This window comes from Homarus americanus, unplaced genomic scaffold (genome assembly GCF_018991925.1).
Source record: "Homarus americanus isolate GMGI-L3 unplaced genomic scaffold, GMGI_Hamer_2.0 scaffold36188, whole genome shotgun sequence".
Taxonomy (NCBI): Eukaryota; Metazoa; Arthropoda; class Malacostraca; order Decapoda; family Nephropidae; genus Homarus; species Homarus americanus.
The window spans coordinates 122,564-140,328 of record NW_024718183.1 but is presented as its reverse complement, the minus strand read 5'-3'; the positions used below and the strand labels follow the sequence as shown (position 1 = coordinate 140,328).

At 39.5% G+C, this 17,765-nt stretch overlaps 1 protein-coding gene across 1 annotated transcript in view; it reads right to left on the bottom strand.

Moving 5' to 3' along the window:
- LOC121859232 (CAD protein-like) overlaps window positions 1-17,765 on the bottom strand; it is a gene marked incomplete at its 5' end in the record, with an annotated part of 317,185 nt that overhangs the window by 233,596 nt on the left and 65,824 nt on the right.

The window sequence follows — 17,765 nt, the reverse complement described above, 5'->3', positions numbered from 1 at the left end:
TATGTTGTTTATATTCAAAATGATCACCAAATTATAAGAATTCCAGCAATGTAAATTATATTCTGGCTGGGTAATTTGTATGAATTTTATGAGCTAAAACAGGCAGTCAGGCAGGGTGGCGGGTGGGGGGTGGTGCGAATCTAAAAATAGCTCTCGAGCCGGACACTCACCGCGTATATGATGAAAAATGCCGCGTTAAGTGAAAGTTCAGCTTTGGCAAGGCACCGCGTATATGCGAAAACGCGTTAAGTGAAAGCGCGTTAAGCGGGGTAAAACTGTATTTACATTTTTAGTAATAAATAGTAACCCAGACTAAAGTTAGGATAATATAATTGACATTTCTAGATTCCTTGCAGGTCAGGGAATATTTTGAATGTAAACTTCCTATATTTTGCACAAACGATAAAATATTTGCTTTGTGTAAACCAATTTATTACATTAGAACTAAAATTTGTATGTCTAATGCAAAATCCATGATGTTTATATTCAAAATGATCATCATATTGTAAGAATTCCAGCAATGTAAATTATATTCTGGCCGGGTAATTTGTATGAATTTTATGAGCTAAATAAAAAAAATAAAAAAATTATACTTCACCGCGTGTATGAGTAGATGGTATAGGAGTAGATGCACCGCTGAAAGTGAAAGTCCAGTTCTGGCAAGGTACTGCGTAAATGAGAAATAGAAATCACGGAAAGTGAAACCGTGTAAAGCGGGGTAATACTGTACTGTACCGCTACCCGCACTACCCATGGCTTCCGGCGTATGGTGCTGTATGCTGTAACTATGGTCACATTTCAACCAATCGCGTAAGCAATAACTGCGCACATGAGGCCCGTGTAAAATGAGACCCCACTGTATGTATTGTACTCGCCAACAGATGCTGTCATCTTGAGCCTACACTGTCCACTCTGCTGAATGTAATACATAACTGTAATCACTTTTTACATCATAACACTTGTGATGGAGGTGTGGTAGGGAATTTGTGGGTCTCAGGTTTCTGATCTGATGCAATGACAGGTCACCCGTTGTTGGTGTGGACGATTATTGGGTATCCTGACCTGAAGAATGATTTCTTGAATAAAGACAGCAGCTAAGCTGCTTCAGTGTTTCCCTTTACCTGTACATATACTCGTAGTACTTTCACACTTACTGAATGTACAGTACAGTATACATAACTGCAATCACTTTTTACATCTTAACACTGTACTCTTGACTTGTACAATGGCAGAGGACTATGAACTAAGTGCGTTATGATGCTATGCTTAGAGGGGATAAGCTGGGAGTTGCATTAACTTATCACAGGTATCCCATGCAGTCACATGACAGCATTAGCCAATCGGAGCGCACTAGCCTAGGCCCAAGTGGTCTTCCCACCCATGCAATCTTTAATCACTCAAGGAACCCTTGTCCTCAGACCCAGAACTGAAAGGCTTAGAGATTTTCTCAAAGTTTTTCCGGAAATTACCCATTATTAAATACCCAGAACTTGTTCCCAGGTCTGGGGAAAAAATAAAAAAATTTTTCTAAAAAACAGTTTTTGTGATATAGTCCAGAACGCGATGCCTAGCTTTATACCTAGATATGTTTATGCCTAGCATTAACTCACCAGGCCAACATACAGGCAATTAAAACATCTAATAATTACTTAATACGTAATATTAGGACACGTCGCTACCTGGCAATTTATTGCAATTCTCAAAGCACCCTCCATCACACGCATTGCTACCGTCATCTCTTGCCCTACAGCGAGCAGTAAACAAATGTCAACTCTCGAGGGGTGGAGATGGGTGGGATGTCGACGTCGCATTCTGGACTATATCACAAAAACTGAATTTTAGAAAAAACCAGAATGCAACGTTTAGCTTTGATTACCCGAGCAGGAGGTGGAGAGGGAGGCGACATTAATAATAATAATACAGTGATCCCTCGGTTAACGAATGCCTTGGTTAACGCAATTTCGGTTAACGAATTACCTTCCATAAGAATATTCAATTGGGTTAACGAATTCCTTACAAATTTTTCCCAACATGTTTTCGCCTGCTCACCAGCTGTAGTATTAGTCCGCCAATACAGTAATCAGTTTTAGGGCGTAAATTCGTTACCATTTGAGTAAATATCAAGAAGGTAGTACTATTCAATAATTTTAAAAGTCTTATATTAAAATTTTTAGTCATTTTAACAATTATTTAACGTAATTGAAGTACAGGGAACTAGTTTTTAGCGCATCAAACAGCCACATGACTCACCCAGAATGGCGTCAGTTTGTGTGTCTGCTCAGTGGAGGAAGCATCTTGCTCGAGACTCTTGAACATAAACTATTTTTACGTTTTTACAGTACAATTATTGGTCATTCTGAAATTTATTTTACATATTGACAATACAGTAAAACCGACCCTCGATTAACCGACTTTCGGATTAACCGCCGATCTCGGACCTCTAATTTTTTTTTCCTGGGGATTAGCCCACCCGGGCACAGGTCACTGACCCGCATCCGGGCCTGGGGGGCGATAATGTAAGGATAATATAATGATAATGATAATGATAATAATAATAATAATAATAATAATAATAATAATAATAATAATAATAATAATAATAATAATAATAAAGAAATGCAAAAATGAAAAAAAAATCAAGAGTGAGAAACAATATACCTATATGTATGTTGTGTTGTCAATAGTATGAGAAATAATTGAGACCCTGCAATTGTGTGTAAATGAGGTAGAAAGTCAGATCAGCAGCCTGGGACTTGGTCACAATTTTCGTGATGCCATATGTTCTTTGACTTTTACATTTTTTATTCACGGTTTTTGTGCTGGTTCATATTTATTTACTAAAGTGATTAATGTTTTAAAGCAAATTCTATTGAAATATGAATGGCAAATGAACAAAAATGAATAGAGGGACTTAAATGAGGTAGGTTAGGGATAGGTACATTGAAAATGTATGTTTTATTTCCGTAGACTTTAGTTACTACTAACCGACCTTTCGGATTACCAGTCGGCCCCTTCCCCCCATATGTGGGCAGTTAATCGAGGTTTTACTGTATATAATGCAGTGCAGTATTGATTTAAAGAAAATAATCTTGAATTACACCAATTGAACTTAAAATTTTATGGGTGAAATGGCGGCATGAAGCATGGGGTGCCTTCTCTTCTCCCTTCTCCTCCACCCCCACTTCTAATTCCCATCATCATCATCATCATCAACCAGGACCCTTCTACATGCACACCTCAAAGTAAGTGTACTTTACTGCATTTATTTTTAGTTTGTATGTAATTTTCGGTGAGCTGGAACCAATTACCCAAAATCCCATTGAAACAATGGTTTCTGTTAACGAACGACCTTCTGGAATGAATTGTGCTCGTTAACCGAGGGACCACTGTAATAATAAACAGATTATTAATAGAGTTGCAGCCGGTGACTGAAAATATAAAAACTTACATGTGATTTAGACATAATGATATGTGTTCAATACATTTACAGGGCTGCACAATACATAAATCAGAAGTTGTTTATTATTTTTAACAATAGATGGAATGGTGCGGTTCTTATACCTATCAGTGCGGGCTCTTATGGGCTGAATTTTGTTATAGTAGCGGACTGTGCGAGGTGGGCGGGGGACTGCCGGTGGCAAGAGGTGGCGATGACGAGGATGGTGCAGTAGTCCACTGCCAAACCTTGCTAATGCTTGGTGGTGGAGGTCACTGAGGGATGGCATTTCCAGGGTGGGGAGAGAGTTGATGTAGCCGGAGTATTCTGTGCTGAGCATGATTCTGCAGGCCCTTTTCTGTACCTTCTCTAGCTGACGTTGTTGGGTAGAGTTGAAAGAAGACGACCAGGCTGGCGACGCATACGTTAATTTGGGGAGAATAAAGGCGTTGTGGGTGCCACAAGTGACCCGAGTCGTCGTAGAATGTAGAGTCGGTACGAGGCTGCCTTGATTGTGTTGTTTACATAGGCCTTCCAGTCCAGTTTGTGGTCTATGGTAACACCCAGGAGTTTGGCAGACTGCACTAACTGGAGAGGATAGGCACCCACTGTGACTGCTGGAACTTGCACTGGAGTGGTGGTGGTATTGATGTGCATGACTACGGTTTTGGTGTGGTTGATGGTGACCTTGTTCTCAGTAGTCCATGCCTGTATCCTGTCCAAGGTGCCTTGTAGCAATGAGTAGTCCGGTGAGGTGTTGTCCACTGTAACCCCCACAGTGCAGTCATCCACGTACTTCCACCTGTGAGGAGTGTCCGACAGAGCTTCGTTGATCAGGATTAGGAAGCACAGTGGTCCCATCTTGGTCCCCTGGGGAACACCGCAGGTGAGGTGTTGGAATGTGGAGACAGAACCCTGATACCTGACTGCCTGACGACGCTCACTCAGGAAATCAGTGAGCCATGAGACCAGGTTGGTGGGCAGCCCTAGTGCTAGCTTAAGTCCAGATTATAATTATAAACTTTTTGGAATATTTTCCAATATTAGGAACATTTACTGGAAGGTAAAATGTTAATTTACATATCCCAATTAAGATACTCACTTCATTCTGATGAGGAAGAAGAAGACCCTGGTTGTGGAGATTGACTAGGTGGGGGAGGGGACCCCAGTACCACCACATGTGAAGCATCTTTCAGAGAAAGATGAAGATAGCTGTTTTGAAAGGTTTTTGAAGATTTCCAAAAGCCTACTTCTTTGATCTGACTGAGGCTCATATGCTGCAGAAAGACCACAGACCCTGGTGTCATGTGCCAACAATTTCTTGCCAGGGTCTGCTTGACTCACTGAGAAAAAGTATTTTGTCATTTGACTAGGAGACAATTTCTTACCATCCTGTGATGAGAATACATAGGGGCCTCGATTAGGGAATCTGGTTAACCATTGTTGAAGATTCTTAACTGGGCACAATATATGAGGAACCCTTGTCTTATCCATAGCAGTTTTATCCTGATAGGCCGAGCTTGAAAATCCTCCCTTTAATATTTTCTTAGAATCTCCATAGGAAAAAGGGTGACATCTTCCTCAGAAAATACCAATAATGATGGATTATTGGAAATTGAAATCAGTTCACTGATTCTCATACCTGTTGCTATTGCTAGAAGGAAGGCTGCCTTCTGGAGCAATCTGTCCTGGTTCAGATTTATATTGTAATTAGGCCCCATAAAAAATTAGTACAGTCGACCCTCGTTAAAACGGACTAATAGGGGGGGAAGAGTGTCCGTTTTAGCCGATTGTCCGAATTAACCGATTTATGGGTTAATATTGCATTATATTTCAAAGAAAATGCTGTGAGTTTGTCCATAGACTTGCATATGTCCGAAACTGTTTGCTTTTTAACACCATACTCGTCACAAACTCTAGCCACCGAAGCACCAGCCTATAACTTCCTTATAAGTTCCAGTTTCTGGTTCACAGAAAGGGTCACATACTTCCTCTTCAGCGTATTACTCCCCCTTGAAGACATGATGTAAACTACAAGGCTGAAAGATACCTAATCACTGAAATATCAACGAAAATTGCAGGGCAACACAACACTGATACTCGAATACGGCGCTAAGTCAAGAATGACTGGCGGTCTGGAGAGCGCCATCTATCGGACAATCCCAGAACCAGAAATTGATACGGACAGACTCTCGCTTAGTTCAGATTTCATCCAAATTATCCAAAATCCGGATTAAAGGGGTCCGAATTAACGAGGGTCGACTGTAAATTTATGTAGAGACCAAGGTGGGATTCTCTTAGGCCGAGGGGGTCTCAGAATGAAAAAGAACAATCCGAGCATTTGATAAAACCCTTGGGTTCAAAGTAATATTAAAACCCCATGCCAGAGGGTCAACCAATGCTGATTTATAAGATGCAATTGTAGATCCTTGAAGGCCTTTAACTCTTAACAGAAAATCTAAAAATTCTAACACCACTGTTTCCGACAATGTGATTGGAGTCGTTAACCTGATAAATTATTGAAAATTTTTCCAAGCTTTCTCATATTGCATAGAAGTTTGGGGTCTATGACCTGCTATCACTTGGTTAACTATATTGGAATTACCCAACATTCTATTTAAACATCTTTTGAGAAACTCCAAGCGTGAAGTGCCAAGGATATCTCGAATTGAGGGTGCAGTACCTGATCTATACATCCTTGTTGCAATTGTAGTGGATGCGGGCACCATTCCAACAGATCCAGACACCACGGGTGTAGGATTCATATGGTGCAATTAAGAGGACCTTTCCCTGTAAGGATCGGAGTTTTTTTAACCACTTTGGGCAACTTTTTCACAGGTGGGGACAGATAGATTGAATTCCAACGGTTGTTCAAATCTATGAGTAGAGCATTTCCTAAAAGATTTGATCACTCCAGAGATGCACAAGTTAGCATCATGTGATTGTTTTGTGAGGCAAAGAGATCTATTTGTGGAGTCCCAAACCTCCTCACTAAACTCTTGAACTTCGACGTCTTTAGGGACCATTCTGTTTCCGTCGATACTGGCCTGAGACGGGACAACACATCTGCCCAATTGTTTTGTACTCCCGGTATGTTTGTGTCTCTCAAAGGGAGTTGCTCCACATCCCTTAACTGAACTCTCCTTTTGAAGAATGGTATCCTCATCCTATCTCGAACGGTTCCGTGCAAACGACCAAGTCTGTTTGAGAGGAACCCAGGGAGATGAACCGATTAGATTGTCCAAATTTGTCCACCATGACAGCTGAATCTTATCTGAATGGGAAGAAGCAATATTTTTGTTTCTGAGAAGCAACTTCAAGCCCAGATGAGTTAGTTGCTTCTTCCTTAACTTACCCAAAGGTACTACTATGGTGGCAAAATTCAAGACCCAGTAGTTTTTCCCAATCATGCCAAGAAACCTCTTTCTTTACACAAATGGCTTCAACTTGGTTTTTCACATCTGTTACCTTTGCTTCTGGTAAACTGACTGACTGCTTATTGGTGTCCTAGTGGAGACTTAACCAATCCAATTTCTGACATGGTATGAGATTAGATTTGACCTGGGTTTTCTTTAATCCTAGGTTTTGAAATACTGTAGTACTAGTGTACGTTGGATCGCCCTTTGATGGTCTTCGAAAGGATTCCCACTATCAGCCAATCATCTAGATAAGAAAAAGTTCTTATGCCCTCCTTCGCAAGGATCTCCCTGGGGATGTTCACCAGTTTCGTAAACACTTTTGGCACAATTATGAGGCTGAATGGCATCACTGTGAATTGATAACTTACATCCCCACACTGCGAACACTAGAAACTTTCTGTACCAGGGAGCAACAGGCACATGATAATAGGCATCTTCGAGATCCACTTTTGAGATCCAAGCATTGGGTGGAAGTAGATGCTTCAGATGATCATAGGTGAGCATTTTGATTTTATCTATTTATTTTATTTTATTTTTTTAATGACCTTGTTCAGGACGGAAAGATCTAAAATCCACCCCGTTTTTTCGCTGCCTTTCTTGGGGACTGGGAACAGGCGAGACATGAAACACTTCTCTGACTGCAACAGTTCTATCACACCTCTGTTTACAGTTGAATTACAAATTCTGTGAGTAAGGGGGTTGGTTTTTTACCCCTTTTTGGTTACACTAGTGGAGGGCGCCTCAACCAAGTCCATGTGAGGCCCCCTTTGATTTTCTTGTAAGCCCATATGGAAGAAGTCCACCTGTTTTCCCAACCCCCCTAGACGACCCAGCTGTCTGGCTTCATGTGGTGGAATAAGGTCTCCTTCCACTTTTGAACCAACGGCCAGCCCTACTACGTCTTGAATTGTCATCCCCTCTTAATGTTTCCTCCAGGCTGATAACTGAACCTAGCAGCTGGTCTTGTTCCCCTATTAGACCTTCCTCTTTTAAATTTCTGAAAGGTCTTAGAACTCCTGGGAACAGTAATATTAATAGCTTGCTCAACAGCTGATCTATACTTAGCTAATGCTTATTCCTCTAACAAAGCAGGAGAAAGAAGGGAAGAACATAGCAATAAATAAGCACTACCACTTGAAGCATTATTTGTGGCTTGCTTCCTTAGCTGGGCTTTTAGTTTCAGGGCTTTCAACAACATTTCCATAAATGAGTTGTACAGGGAATATGGAATCCCTTGTATAGCAGCAGCAAAACATCTGTCTACTTCTGAACTGTCCTCATAGCCCAGCACCAACTTAGTCAATAACTGACACATCATGATTGCAGACCAAAAATCCACGACCAACTTCCTAAATTTGAACTTTTCCTGCAACAGTGCAAAAGCAACGGGTTTCAAATTTATTTCATAGCTTATGTCAGCATATTTTGGAGCCAACAAATACTGAGAAAGTTTAAATAAGGAACTCTTTTTGTCATTGCATTGGAACTTCAAACAAGTAAACTTGTGAGCATTCCTATATGAGGGAATGAATGTTAAGTCTTTCAATACATTAGCCCAGACTTCATCTATTTCAGAGATAACTTGGGGGCAAATATCAAGCCAAGACATTGTAGTACAGTATCACCTTCTAAGAACAATGACTGATGACCTACAGTTGCTTGGCCTTCCTGTCTCTTTGTAAGTGCTGAGAGATCAGGAAGTTTAGAAACATTTTCATAAAATACCTTGAATAAGGAATCCACAGACTCGGATGTGGTTGAAAACAAAGAAGACTTAGATCTTACCAATGTTACCCAAGGCCTGTTGGGATCATCCTTACACTTATTGTTATCCATCAGCTGTGTGGAAATCGACAGCAGTGTGTTTCCACTCATAGTAACCAACACTTTTGCCCCAGGTGGTAGTAGTTGCCAAAATAGGGACAGGATGTGGTCAGTCTCAACAGGTCCTCCCTGCTCTAAAGACTGAACACTATTGCTATCAACTTCTTCATCCTGATCCTGGAATCTACTAAAATTGGGCAGACTAGGTAGAGGTTCTTGCTTTAAATATCTACTTTTCTTAGCAGAAGTAGGTTGGTCTAACTGGGGATTAAGTCTCTTACTTATCACCCATAATTCTAAACTTTCTGCCAACTTGGGATCTTTCCAGTGTTTTACATTTAGAATTTTATTCTTTAAGGCTTTGTACCATCTATTTTTAATTTGGATCAACAATAATTCTTTCTTATCTCCTGCAGCTTGATTAATTTAAAAAATTTGATCATAACAAACTGCACAATCCAATAGTGAAAACAGGTTGTCTGAGAGACAGCTGCTATGAATTATGCAAGCCAAATGAGAATCTAACTTGGTAATCCAAGTGGCTCTACATCCTTGATAATTACATGTAGTATGGTCCACTTGGGTCATGGGTGAAACTACTACGTACTATGGAATTCACATTTTTGTATGTAGGGTATGAGCTGAGCTCTCCATTCCTTGCAGCTCCTCACTCAACACTAGTTCCCCAGGGACTGTTCCATGGTCTCCTCTGTCATCCAGCAGTCCAGACAACTGTCCTTCATCCTCCAGTTGCACATCATTCATCTAAACTAGGAGGAACACTATGAGTCACATTGTATCATCTTAATAATACAAGGGAGATAACATTTCCTCCCAATCATAATCAATATGACTCGTAACTGTGATATTTTAGTAAGTTATTTCATTAATATCTCTTTTTGTTATATAAGTCACCAGTGTGACAATCATAAACAACTAACTCACTATATCATACACCTCCCTTCTTTTATCTCAATTATCCCTCAGCTCAATGAACTTTGTTTCTTAATCAAGCTAACTTCATTTTAGAGCATTTATATTTTGAGGGATCACCAAGTTCTCTATTTGTTGCCAATCAGGGTGCACAGACCTCACCGCTTCAACTAATCATGCTTGAGCGATGATGCCTGAGTGAGCATCATGTCACCCGGAAGGGTTGACAGTGCTGAGCTGCTACCATAGCGCTCCTTTAGCTAACATCGTTCACCATTACTCTAGGAAGATGAGTTGGGCCGAGAATTCTACCTTGAATGGTTCTCATTTAACTCATACTGAGGATACTATGTTCATCTTAACATAACACTAGATTGCTAGTAAGACCGGAAGGTCAGCCTCTGGAAGGATCACTAAGACTAGCAACCTCGGTAAAGCTCGCCTGGATCGGCTAAACCTGCTACTGAGGACATTAATAAAATAAAACTATGAAGATTTAACTCTGGCCTGCATGCTGAGAGTAATTAGAAAACCCAGGGCGGAAGCCCGAAAAGTTTCGTGAACGAACACGAGAAGTGGGATGGCCACATATTCATTATTTGCACGTGTATAATTGGGACAAAGAATATCTTTTTATACAGTATATATATATATCTATATATGTATTCTTTCAGTGAAAACAAGCCCAGAGATAGAAGACGAGCCGTGGTCATCATGCTTGACCAGACCGTATAAAAAATTGCCCCAAACACAATATCTGAGACATAAACAAAATAAAAGTCACTCGATTTCCTCTCTGTGCTAAGATGTATAAAAACCAAAAATAAAATCCTCGTGGCACATAATATTTCAGCTATTACAACACAATTTAGCGGAGCTTTCCTTGTGCGTATTTACAGCTGATTTGCCAGGCAAGAAGAAGACGGCAGCAATGCGTGTGATGGAGGGTGCGGGAGGGGGTTCTGAGAATTGCAATTAAATGCCAGGTAGCGATGGGTCTTCCTAATACAGTAGAACATCGATATAGCGCGAGATACGTTCCAAGAGAGGTCGCTTTAAATCGAATTCGCACTAAATCGAAGTGTTGTTTCAATGGAATAATTTAGTTTGGTACTTGAGAGAAACACAAAATACTAAAAAGGCTGAGAGTCTACCCAGATGCACCTCAGCCCATCTCCTAGAATAAACAAAACATTGTTTTTTGTGGTACAGGTTGTACCTCTCTAGTCCGGCAACCTCGGGACCTGACCGGTGCCGGACCATGGAAATTGCTGGACCATGGAAATTCACCCTTTTCCTGGTTAGATAGTGACTTGTGCTTATGCCTGGAAGCACTAGCACCACTTTCTCTGCGTCATGGTCTCTTTGAAGACATATTGAAGGGTTAAATGTCGTATAGTAGCTTCTCAAATTTCGCGAGTTTTTAATTCTTAACGTATTTTATTGGAACACACAAAAAAATAAATAAATAAAAATTTTGATGGCGGAAACTTGAATTTCGACGGGTTTGAACGGTCCGCCAACGTGCAGACGACGTGCATAATCGTGTAAACAGGGTCATTTCTCTTATGTACAAAAGATTCATTATTGTTTATTACTGAATGTCTTTTTTATTGAATTAATGTTTATATGTGGAAAATGAGCAATACAATTCATTAATAATACGTAGAACATTGAAACACATGAGGAAATGACACAGCATTGTTTTCGTTGATTACAAAACCAGTGACTGACTGGTTCTACATATAAAACTGAAGAAAATAAAGCCTTGGTTGTAGCTATAGTAAAATTAATATGGTTGTTTTAAGTAATGTTATTTAATGTTAATAAATGGAACAATAGAAGTATCTTACAATAATGGTAAAGAAAAAGAGAGATCGCATATGTAAGTGCGCATGCGCACACGTGAAAACATATCGTCATTACTTTACATAAGAATATGAAAGCAACACTTATTTACTGTTCATATATATTTTAATTAATGTTTCTGAATTTGTTTTTATTGAATTAATGTACGTGTGTGCAAAATTAACAATACAATTTATTAATAATACGTGGAATATTAGAGGAGACGAGACGGCTGCCGGCATTGTTTATGTTAAAGCTTACGAAACCAGTGACTGATTGGTTCTACATATAAAACTGAAGAAAATAAGACCCTGAGTTTAGCTGTAGTAAAATTAATGTAAAAAATGAATATGGTTGCTTGAAGTACCTGTAATGTTATTTAATGTTAATAAATGGAACAATATAAGTAGCTAACCATTAATGGTAAAAAAAAAGTGAGACTGCTCGTATGTAAGTGCGCACATGTGAAAATATATCGTCATTACTCTACATAAGAATATGAAAGCAACACTTATTTACTGCTCATATATATTGAAGGGTTAAATGTTGTACTCTGTATAGACAAGCAGAGAGAGAGAGAGAGCAGCCGAACTGCCGGATGTAAACAAACCTTAATTTCCCGCGGCTTTTTTTTTTTTTTTAAGGGGATTAGCCCACCCGGGCATAGGTCACTGACCCACATTGGGGCCTGAGGGGCAAAAATTTAATACTCCTGTAATAATAATAATAATTCAGATAAAAAAAAAAAGAAAAAAAAAGCTGCCTATCTACCTATTGGACAAACTAGAATCGTTCCGGACCACGGGAGTTTCCGGACTAGAGAGGTACAACCTGTATTATGTTAAAACAAACACTCATAAATCAACACTGCTCAAATTAAGGGATGGGAAATGGTCTGTTACTGGCTGGGAAGATGGGGGGGGAGGGGGGGGGGAGGAGGTGAGGTGATATGTTTGACAGTTGATGCCAAGGTCTAGTGCAGGGGTGTCAAACGGGCCGCATGCAGCCTGACACACTCTTGCATGCAGCCCGCGGCCCATTTGCTGCTCCAGCCTTACCTTGAGGAGCTAAAACTAAATAGTGAGTGTATCCCTCAGCTGAATAAAATAGTCTGCTGTTTCCTAGAACAAAATACTCAATCAACATCACCAATGAAAGAACAAAAAGACTAGTTGCAGAAAGAATTGGTGAACTATCAGAGAATATTAACAGTCAACTCAAAGAGAAAGTTAAGTCCTTTACTGCATTTTCAGGTGCAATTGATGAAAGTACTGATGTAAATGATGTTGCACAACTTGCAGTTTTTATATGTGTTGTGGATGAAACTATGCAGGTAACAGAAGAATTTGTGAAACTGGTACCAATGAAAGGAACAACAACAGGTGATGACATCTTTGTGGGTTTGGTAGGGGCACTGGATAATTAGATGTTGACTGGGCACAAACTGTGAGTCTGGCTACAGATGGAGCACCACAAATGGTGGGTAGAAAAGCTGGCGTGGCAGCAAAATTAAAGGAAAAACTAATAGCTGTGAACCCGAACCACCAAATTTATAATATGCATTGTATTATACATAAAGAAGAGTTGTGTAGTAAAACATTAAAGATGGATAATGTCATGGATGTTGTTATAAAGACGGTGAACTACAGACAGTTCAACTGCTTATTGGAGGAAAATGAGAACACACACACGGACTGCCATATCACACTGATGTTCGCTGGTTAAGTCGGGGAGTCATACTGAAGCGATTTTATGAATTGCGCAGTGAAATATAGATGTTTATGGAACAGAAAGGAAGGGATTTGCATGAACTGAAAGATAATGAATGGGTTCAAGATCTAACTTTCATGGTGAATATTACAGAACACTTAAATTACTTGAATACAAAGATGCAAGGACGCAATAAATTGGTGACAGAGTTTTATGACTGCATTCGTACCTTTGAGATGAAACTTCAGCTTTTTGAACGGCAACTATCAGAGAGTAATCTTTCTCACTTTCCGACCTTGAAGTCCCTGCAAGGCACACCTGAGTTTTATGCTGATGTCAACACTAAAAAGTACTGCATCAAGATTTCCAGATTAATGAATGAGTTCCAAGAATGATTTGCTGACTTTAAAAGACTTGAGAAGGATTTTTTCATTTTTTGGGACCCATTCTCTGTTGGTGTTAAGGAGGTACCAGAACATCTTCAGTTAGAATTAATTGAGCTCCAGTGTGATTCTGTGTTGAGGAACAAGTTTTCGAGCGTTGATGTTGGCACATTTTATCAATATTTTGGACCAAATTATCCCAGGATTAAATGTTTTGCCTCAAAGATTATGTCAATGTTCGGAAGTACATGTCTGTGAACAACTCTTTTCTGTGATGAACTTGAACAAGTCTCGGCTTCGGTCTCAACTTACTGATGCTCACCTTAATTCAATACTGAAGGTTGCTACAGCTCAGTCGTTAGTGCCAAACTTTGATGCACTGGTCCATACCAAGAGGTGCCAATTATCAGGAAGCAGCAGTAACAAACAATAAGATTGATCAAGGTAAGTAAACACTTGATTTGTTTGTTTTTAAGGGTTTCGCACGAGTGCAGACTAAATCCACCTTTCTTATTTTGTCGTACTACTCACCTAAGAGGTGATTGCGAAGTGCTCATAATTATGTTACTTGGCCCGCATACTGTGTACCCATATTAAATCTGGCCCGCCTTGGCAAATGAGTTTGACACCCCTGGTATAGTGCTCATTTATTTATCTGTCCTTAAGAGTGACTAAGTTTTTCTCTTATAAAATGTCACTGAACTGATATGGGAGAATATAATTAATATAAATTGCTGGAATTCTTATAAGATAGTGATTAATTTAAATATAAACATGCTACAGCTCGCATTAGACATACAAATTTTAGTTCTAATTTAAGAATTTTATTAAATTTTCAAAAACTTTTATCTCTTGTGCAAAAATATGACGTTTATATTCAAATTATTGGCTGTCTTGCAAGGATTCCAGCAATACAAATTATATTCTCTTAACTTTAGTCTGTGATATTATATAAGATAAAAACTTTAAGCTTAAAACACCAAACTCTGGTTGGGAAGATGGGGGGAAGATGGGGGGGGAGGGGGGAGGGGGGAGGGTTGGGGAGAAAGGACGTGACAGTAACATGTTTGACAGCTGGCGCCAAAGATCTAGTGAAGTATTTATTTGTTTATTTATGTCCTTTAGATCGAGTTTATGTTTTTGCTTATAAAATGTCACAGAAGTGACCGAGAATATAATTTACATTAATTTGAATGTAAATATGCTATAGTTTGCACTAGACAAAAATTTTAATAATCATTTAGTACATTATTTTGAGTACATGTACAGTACAGCTTCCTCCTTAGGACAGTGTAACGTGCCCAGAGAAACATTAGGCGCAAATTTTAAAATATGATGCGCCAGATTGACTCGCACAAAATAAGATTCGCTTCAAATTAAAACATTGTCCTTAATTGTGGGTGTCACTTTAAATCAATAATCTTAAATTGAATCTCTTTAAATCGACGTTCTACTGTATAACGTATTTAAGTAATTATTAGATGTTTTAATTGCCTTTATGTTGACCTGGCAAGTTAATGTAAGGCATTTACATACCTAGGTATAAAGCTAGACGTCGCATTCTGGATTGAACAAAAATCGAGAGATTTTCCGTAATTTTCTAAGATTTTTTTCTGGTAAATGCGAGTGATTTTTAACGACGGGAACTTGTTCACAGATCTGGAATCGAGACGATTTTTTTAAAGGAATTCTGGGCCGATTTCAATTCCAGCAATCGGGGAGATCACCGATGTAACAAAAGGAGTAGAAGTGGCAACAGCACCAGTGAGCGATAAGATATAATCACTAGCGACACTAACAAAAAAAAAAAAATTGTTGTCAGAAATGTTGGTGAATGCATTAGTCATGCCTAAGAGTGTGTTATGAATTCTTTTGGAAAGCTGATAGTGTGATAAAGCACCATAAAAGTTATGACGAGCCAGGAGCAATGTGTTGAGAGTGATGTGAGCCGTGAGAAATCTGTATGTCGCGTGACTGACTCATGGACTCGCTCCCACGTTGCTGTAGTGGAATTGCTATTTGTGATATATTGTTAGATAAAAAAATTTAATACAGTACAGTATCATAATTCACCAATATGAATACACTGACTCAAGAAAGTGATTGATAACTTGCTATATCATATCTGAATGTCATTACTTAACCATAGAGCAACAGTATCTACAGTAGACCCTTGCCATTCTTTTACTTTAATTTTATCCTCTTCACCACTGATCGGCTCGTAGCCACTTGGGTGATCGGTCATGTCTCTGTTACACACTGTTGGCAAGTACTGGCTCCTGAATGTACCTCAACCTGTTCCAGTGCTTGTCAAGTCTGGTCTTGAAAGAGCTCACACTCAGTGCCATCACAACACACTCCGGCAGATAGTTCACAACTCTCACTCCGAAAAAGTTACCCCTCACAGTTTTCTGGACTTGCAGCTTCTTCAACCTTAAGCTGTGACCCCTTGTGGGGCAAGCGTCTGCCGGCTCCAGGTAAGGGCATTCGACTGAGTAGTGCCCTTTGAGAATTGTATAGACCTCAAATAGGTCCCCCCTTGCCCATCTGTAGTAAAAGCTAGGCAATTTCAGGCAATCTAATCTCTCAGGAAAGCTGAGGTGCTGAAGTGCAGGGACCAGACAGGGTGACAGTACTCCAGATGGGGAAGCACCTCATCTTGAACGACCTTCTTATAAGACCTATTAATATAGTTGCCCGATTCACCTTCTCGCAATGGCCCGAGAACCTCTGATCGTTTTCAACGTACACACTAGGTCCTTTCCCATTGTCTCAATTAATACAGTTTTTTCGTCCTGCACTAGCACTGACACTAGGCAGTTTTTTAGGGGCCATTTCACACAGACACTAAAGTTTTGAGCGTACAAAATGAGATGCTGCGTGGGGCAACTCATTGTGTTGCGGGAAAAGGATTGCACCTAGGTCCTTTTTACATTGTCTCCATTAATGCAGCTTCTTCATCCCATTCACGAGGGATAGGTTCCAAGAAATGGCACGAATTGGCAAAACCGGGAATAGCAACTAATACTACCTTAGTGCACCACTGTATACCTATACCAAACAACTGACCAGCCGCTGCAGCACTCGAACCCTTTTAACTTATCTAATAATAAAACTATCTTTGTCAGGGTCATCACTGACCTCTGCCTTTTACATTTCACTCCACTAGCATCACTAGCACTGACACTAGGCAGTCTTTTAGGGGCCATTTCACACAGAAACCCAAAATTTTTGAGAGTACAACATGAGATGCTGCGTGGGGTGACTCGTGCTGCGGGAAAAGGCTTGCAAGCTAGCCACCATCATGATTACCGAGAATCGTCGAAATCGCAAATGTCTACTGAATTACCATTAACAGAATGCATACCAATGTTACCACACGCATCACTTTCATGATATTTTTTTCCCCAGAGACAGACACTCTCCGGATTACAGATTACTCGGGTTAAGGATTTCTGGCTTTACGGATACACTAAATTTTTAGTTATTTAATTGAATTTGTGTTCCATTACAATACATTATGTGGCTTAAAAATAAAGAAAATTTAATATAAAACTATAAAATAAGAAAATATAAGAGTATGAATGTGGAGGCACTGGGCTGTAACTGCGTCGTTGACCCACCAGTAATGTGTCAGCGAGTTCGCTGGGTGGCTGTCTGGATGAACTGTGTCACATCACCCAGATGAAGGTTTGAGTGTGGAAAGAAGCTATTTTGGGGACAAAATATATGCTATTGTATTTTACGTTTTGCTATGTTTCAATTTTGTTGTTTATTATAGCAATTTTTTTTCATTTTGATATGCAATTTGAATTTGTTTTCAAATTAGGCTAGCTTTGTGCTCACTAAATTATTTAACTCTGAACCACATCGTTCATATAGTGTAGTAAGTGTTGAAGGACCGTCCACTAAATATGGCATTGAAGTGTAACTTTGAAACGATAAAGATTTGTGTGGTACAATTAAATTTAGTTTTTAAGCAAATTATTAGTAAATTTTCTTCTATTTCAATGCTTCTTCTGTAATTCCGTTTCTTTTGGAAATTCAGCCAAGGTGGGATACTAATTAGCATAAGTATGCAGAGCATATCTGTGCTTACGGGCATAACTCAAATTTTTATCTGACAGCAAGCTACACAACCACTTTTGCCAAATTTTTTAGGAAAATAAGGCCGTATTATATTCACCAAAATACAGTAGCTACTTTGATATG